Genomic DNA, 7,315 nt, shown 5'->3' with positions numbered 1-7,315 from the left:
ATATATATATATATATATATATATATATATATATACACACACACACACACACACACAAACGTATCATTTTTAATCGGCAGAAGTTAAGTGAATCCAGAGCCGAGAGATTCTAAGTGCCATGCACAAAATTCTCGGCCCTTAAGTGGCAGTGTAACTTCTACCATATATATATATATATATATATATTCTTTTATTATTTTACTCGTTTCAGCCATGCAGACATTTGCGTTTTATGAACTTAACATTAGTACAATAAACCACCCCATGCAGCGGATTATATAAACAGTGTGTGTGTATGTATGCACGCGCACACACACACACACACACACACACACACATACACATACATACATACGAATAAATGGATAAATAAACAGATAAATAACCTGTCTGAAATATTTGTTGTCAATCGTTCGTTATTATCTCCGAATGTCAACGATTTCTCCTGATTGTTCTGTCTACAGTCTGCTGGTCATGTGCCATCCCGGCCTCAACGCTGCTGATGAAACCAACTTGCTGTGAAAGTACCCAAACTTGCTCCAACGAGATGTAGAAGAAAGACTAAAGGGAAGTTGGTGGGGAGATAATGAAATTAGGATTGAAGATGTATAATTTATATATTTGTTTGTTTATTTATTACCAGTCAGACGTCAGCTGGAACGATCTACCGCTCTCTTACAAGTAACGACATTTTCCTTATTGATTCCAGGTTATTTTTAGGCGCAGTTCTGCCGAAAGATTAAAAAGTTTGCTTCGCAACCATGAGGTGCTAGGTTCGATCCCACTGCTTGGCATCTTGGACAAATGTAATTTTCCATAGCCTCGGGTCAACCCATACATGAGAGTGAAACTGGGTAGACGGAAAATATGTTGAGTCGATTGTATAGATTGCACCTGTGTCAAGCTGATTCTGCATGGAATCTCGAGGAGTGTTTCACGTATCTGTTTTCATGCCTGTCTCCGCTAGAAAATTGATAGGTACCAGATTTCAAAACATAAGCCTTGAGGATATGACCGACTGAAATCCTTCAACGTGGTACTCCAGCACGGCATCAGTCCAATGACAAACCAGTAAAAGAGCAATCTGGAGCTAATGCAGTTTTGCACCTCTCCTTGAAAAATGTTTTTTCTTTTTTCAAAAAAACTTTTTCGGATTCCTACGTTTTAGACGTCAGAGATTACGAATACGCAAAAACAAAAAAAATTTAAACTGTCCCCCTCACTTCATTCAAAATTTTGAACTTTTTCGCAACTATTTTTTTCACAATGTTTTAGATGATGGAGATTCCGAATATGCAAGAAACCACGTTTTCAAAATTTTAAATTCAATCAGCATATAGAGATAGATACGAATGTCTTCCTGCGGCTAAAAACAACAGTAACACCGTCTTCTATAAGACCGCTACATTTAGTTGACTATATTTTATAAATAAACAGACAGATAAATAGACAGATACATAAATAAATGGGTGAAAAAGTTCAAAATTTAAAATTGGGGGAGGCTGAATTTTGAGCCCCTTATTAAACTTTATAACATTAATTATTAAATATTGTTTCTTTCTCATAAAATGGTGTATATTTAAGCAATAATAAATCTGAGAGAGATGTAAACAGATGTTTAAGTATATTTGCCACCTAAATGTGGCTGACCCATATGGGACGATGCTACTGTAGTTTATAGCCCCAGGAAGACATCTCATCCAGTCTGTGCCCGATCAGTATTTGCGAAGGGAAATCATCGTTCCCATCCCGTGATACACACGGACGACGGGTTACTACCCAGAAACCCGGGTGCGTGTGTATCACGTTAGCCAGCTGGAGGAGATGTCTTCCTGGGGCTATAAACTACAGTAGCATCGTCCCATATGGGTTAGCCACATTTAGGTGGCAAATATACTTCACGGTGAATATTTAATTTACATTAAATTACTATTTACGATTATTTAAGTCAAACACAAGTAAAACGCACATTCTTTTCACTTTTTGTCTGTATTTAATTTTCATTTGCATATGCTCATTCGCTACGATCTCTTTACAGTAAACAAAATCAAAAAATATTATTTGAGGGGGACGTGGGTGAAATTAATTTTTTTTTTTTTTTGCATATTCGTAATCTCCGACATCTAAAACGTAGGAATCCGAAAAAGTTTTTTCAAGAAAATGCATTTTTCAAAGAGAGGTGCGAAACTGCATTAGCCCCCAACAATCTGCATTAAAACAATTTTGCAGATACAACTTTCTCGGGAGAACAATAGCGATTTCAATTTGAGTGCGTCTCATCAGCCTTAGCGTAGTAACATCGAAGAACATTTTTCCTCAAACTATGTGGTGGTGGTGGAGTGGTGATGATTTTGGAAGAGTGATAGTGGTGGAATAGTAACGATTATGTGATGGAGTAGTGATGTTGATGATGGTGGTGGAAGAGTGATGACAGCCAATGTTATATTCGAACCAAGGATACAAATATTCCCATGGATTGTTTACACTGCTGTTATTGACTCTCAACTTCTGACAAACGTGTCACCGTTCTCTCTCTCACCCAGTAAGAGCAAGTGGGATATGAATTCAGGACGCACGAAGTCGAAAGATATGCAACAAGGACATCTCGACAGGCGCTCCAACAGTTTCGCCAATACACCACGCTCTGATTTGATACGTTTATTTGTCGACCTCGATAGAATGAAAGGCAAAGTTTTGATCTCAGTGGGATCTAACTTCGAGAGAAGAGAGCCGGAACATATAGCACAAAACATTCTAACACAGCCTTGATAATGCTGCCAATTTGTCATTTTATGTACACACACATTCATACATACACGCAGAGAGAGAGAGAGACAGAATCAACAAGTAATGTAGATGTGGTAATAGTGTATGATAGCGGAATCACAGGACACTGAAAATCGAGACACTTCAGTTACTGGGCCAACAATGTTCTCTCTCTCTCTCTCTCTAAACGTGAATTGGTACAACACAAAAGTGTTTTGGAACAAAGTTGAAAATACATTCTTATATGAAGCATGATGTGTTATGTAATTATCCGTAATTACTAATTGGTAAATCTACGCCACTAGATAACATCTTGACAATGCAGGGAGTATTTAAAGCTAATTGGAAATAATTATGCGGTGAGGAAAGACATTAGTCGTTGACTACTAACAATATTTTGCTTCCTTTAGTAAGTACGGGAGACAACTCTTGATACATTCAGTCTTATGACCTCATCAGCGAAACGCAGACTTCATAGTACCTGCCGGAGTAGTGATGGGAGAATCACTAAGGAAATGAACAAAAATGTATTGACGTAGAAAAATAGAACTGTTTAGAGAGAAAATTATTTAGCGATGCATGGAAGAAAATGCTAGCATGTCTAATGCAGGTAACAAAAGCTTAGAAATAATTTAACAGGTTGTTGTCCGTGGTTTTCGTCTGCATAGCAGCTAAATGGGATCTTCGCAATATTTTCGTTATTAGACTAACCCCTATGGAGGTAATAAACGCAAAATTCCTTTAGAGTAAAACTACAAAAATATGTTATATGAAATGAATTCACAAGGCCTATATTCTGTTTCATAATTTTATGAATTTGTGCGAAGATATATTTTATTCTATAAGGCAGCGAACTGCCAGAGTCGGACAGAATGTTTTACTATTATTCTGTCTCTGAGTTTCGAGTTCAAATCCCATCGAGGCAGACCTTACCTTTCAGTTTTTAGGGGAACAAGTCAAATTTTAATAAAGTACTAGATTCGATTTCTCTCTTTCTCTCTCTCTCTGAATCGATTGCTTAAAGGAGTCAAGAAAGGATCACTCACATCGTGACCCCTTCACACCATTATGTGGACACTACAAAAAGGGAAGACGAGATTACCACGGCTAGAATGCCTTTAATCATAAATCTGTCTAGTTGTGATTGTTCTCAGGCTAAAGAACTATTGTAACTACTATATCTTAACATATTTTGCAATATCATCCGATAATTATTACAATTCCAGTTAATTTTAGAGGACGAGGTACGTTTATTTATACTTCAAACTTTCACAATAAAGGTGCATAACAAAGGAATAGGTTTCATTCTACAAACTATTGGGTCATCCCATAAATAATGCGGTTTTTTTCAATTGCATGAACTAGAAGTCGGAGGGGGTCGGGATAAATTACCTGCATCAACTTGCTATAAAAGCAGGTAGTAATTTTACCTTGAACTTATTTTCACTGCAAGTTTGTTTTGTGAGGATTGTTTTGTGTTGGGGAGTGTGTTGTGCTGCTTTGCAGCGGTTTTCTGGTTGTGTTTTCTCTCCGCCTTGAGGAGGGTCAGCAATGTCAACAGTAAGAAATATGTTCTATTCGGACCTTAGTGGTTCTGAATTGTCCTCTTCGAAGGAGGAGCTCATACGAGCAGTTGAAAGAATGGACAAGTGCTTAAAGAAGAAAAGTTTTGCAGAAGTGACAGAAGTCACAAAAAAGGAGGTGGACCTGACAAACAGAGAAATACAAGAAAATGGCATGTCGGATAGGTGATGACGTTAAGTTGTCACCACCACAGAAAGTGCTGGAAGAAATGAACAAGAAAACAAGAATATATAAGGTGTAATCAGTGGAAGAAAGGAAAATTGAAAATGTTGAGGCAGAAATAATAGAAAAGGCGCTGTGCTCCGTCTGGCAAGACATAACATATCTTGCCAGAGGAAGCAGATACGGAACAATGCTGGTTTATTTCAAGTCAGAAGGAAAAGCAAAAGAACACGCAGTAACCACAGTAAAGTCGGATAAAGTGGTCTTTCTACCCACTTATCTTGGAAGTAGGACTTCCAGGATTAGGGTGGAGGGAATCCCACCGGAAATAGATGTGGCTTGGGTTGCGGCGGCTGTTCTTCTAGGAAGTAAAGAAGAAATAGCCGTCCTCCAAGCTACGGAAACAGAAAATTCAGTATGAAAAGGCCAAACATTGGACCTGATCATACAAGGCACTGCAGAAACACTGGAAAATGTGGTGGAAACGGTGACCATTGGAGATGTAGTGTTGAGAGTGTTAGTGGAGGGCAGAACCCCTCGTTGCTTTAAATGTGGCCAAAAAGGTCACATTAAAGCACACTGCTCTCTGCAGAAGTTGAGAAGTCAGGAGGAAGCTGGAAAGGAGCCGTAGAAGGTGCAAAGGAAGAAAAGAGAAACGAAGAACAGTGGATGGTGGCTGAAGGAAGAAGAAAGGACAGAGTGAAGTACCCTCCCGCCACAGATACCAAACCCACCCATTCCCCTCCTACACAAAGCAAGAGAAAAAATAAATACAAACACACAAGGATCAACAAACTCCCCCTCCCACTGAAAATTGTTTCGCGTGTATGATGGTTGAAGGTGTGGACAAGGAACTGCTCAATAAAATAACAAAATGGAAGACTGCAACATTTGTCCATGTCAAAGGATGGACAAACATTGTTGGATGGCACTCGTGTGTTCTGGTGTCCGAAAGCCAAAAAAGACGAATTATTGAAATTCAAGAGGGGTTATAAGTATTGGAAGGCGAATTGTGATTTAAAGACGATACCAGACAATATAAAATACGAGGAACTGACCAAGAAATATGATATAGACATTTTAAAGGACTCGGAATTTAAAAGACAAAAGGAAGCAAGTGATGCTGCTTGAGGTGGGGGCAAGTAGCTCATTTTCATTGTATCATTCATGCATATCATCTTTTAATTTTTTATTTTTTCAATTTCATTTTTTTTTTTTTTTCGTTTTTATATGTCCCCACATGTGTTTGTATTGTCCCCTCTTCGTTGACCCCTTGTGGTAATTAAAAAAATCAACTTATTCTCACTGCAGGTTTCTTTTGTGAGGCTTGTTTTGTGCTGCTTTGCAGCAGTTTTTTGTGTGTGGCGCCATCTTTATTTGGTGGCCTGTGACGAATGAGCGAAATGAAGAGCTATGCGGCAGCAACGGGAAGTCAAGGTACTGTCGTCCCGAGTATGCTGAAACAGAATGAACTGCATTGTGATTTGGACCTGCTCCGGAAATATCAATATATGGTAAAGAGGGAGGGGTTGAACACAAAGTTGACCCCACCAGAGAAAGACAAGGTGAAGATGGAAAGCAGAGTGATAATTTATAGAACTTTTTCAAAAAAAAAGTAAGAAACTCGAGAATGCAATACAGGAGGAAGTGGACAAATGTCTGGAAAAATTAAAGGAAAGCATAACGTTTTATACCATAGGGAAAAAATACGCTTCAGTGGCAGTTACCTTTGTCTCAGAAGAGGAGGCAAAAAGACACTCTACTAAGGTGCTACGTGGAGAAAAATGGATACTCCTGCCTACTTACCTGGGTAAACGAGTAAAACAGAATTAGGGTGGGCAGGATCCTACGTAGAATCGATTCAGAATGGATAATAGAGGCAGTTTTCACCGCAAGAGAGAAAGGAGACAACGAGGAGGTGAAAGTAATAATGATAAACCGGACCCAACAAGTAAATTGTTGGGGGTACGGGAAAGAGATAATTTATATGGTGAATCAGAAAGAGTACGAAGATATACCAGAAACAATGGAGCTGCCCAATGAGAACAAACTAGATGTAATGTTAGAGGGGAGGCCTCCGATGTGTCACGAGTATGGAGAGAAGGGACACATTAGGTGTCCACATAAAACGATGAAAATCACAGAAATAGAAATACAAGAAGGCGTAATGGAAGTGGAGAGGAGGACTCAAGAAGTAGAACAGAACACAAAGTTTATAGAGACCAAAACAAGGAAGAGAGAGAGGAGGAGTTCACCACCTAAAACGGAGCAACAACAGAAGAAACATAAAGCACGAGAGGAAGTGGACCAACCAACAACGACAACTAGAAGCAGTATGCCCTTGGGATCACCGAAGAAAAATGCTACAAACAAAACAGCAACATCAGGCAAACATACAAACTTACAATCACACAAACATACAGACTCACAGACACATAAACACACAGACATACTGACACATAGAAATACAGACACATGATAACACAGAGTTACAGAAACATAAAAGCACAGACACACAAGACGTATACAGAAACAAAATTTTTTTAGTGACATATCATATGACCCAAAAACTGGAGAAGAAAATAACGAAATGAAAAAGGATTATTAGGGTGAATCTTTCAGAGGGATATGATAAGGATATAAGATGTATTCTGATGGAGGAAGGAAAATATAGAACTCTGAAAGAAGCTTTTCCTTCAGATGTAAATCTACTGGGGCCCGAGGCGAGTATTGAACCCTGCGCCCCAGTGGTGAATTATGATGACATTAAAAGTAACATAAAATGGTAAGTTGAGATTATTTT

The 7,315-nt window shown here is 38.6% G+C and overlaps 1 protein-coding gene across 2 annotated transcripts in view; it reads right to left on the bottom strand.

The window, feature by feature from the left end:
• The window catches only part of LOC106873180 (uncharacterized), a 101,769-nt gene that overhangs the window by 81,037 nt on the left and 13,417 nt on the right, over positions 1-7,315 (bottom strand). The window contains exon 1 of one of the 2 annotated variants that reach the window (XM_014920415.2): positions 387-536. The exons of the other annotated variant lie outside the window; for it this stretch is intronic. The gene's annotated coding sequence lies outside the window, so the exon portion shown is untranslated. Of the gene's footprint in view, positions 1-386; positions 537-7,315 lie in introns of those variants that run through there. 2 annotated transcript variants of the gene reach the window in all.

The sequence above is a fragment of the Octopus bimaculoides genome, chromosome 7, assembly GCF_001194135.2.
Source record: "Octopus bimaculoides isolate UCB-OBI-ISO-001 chromosome 7, ASM119413v2, whole genome shotgun sequence".
NCBI lineage: Eukaryota > Metazoa > Mollusca > Cephalopoda > Octopoda > Octopodidae > Octopus > Octopus bimaculoides.
The sequence above is the reverse complement of the archived record's forward strand: the minus strand, read 5'-3'. Positions and strand labels throughout refer to the sequence as shown.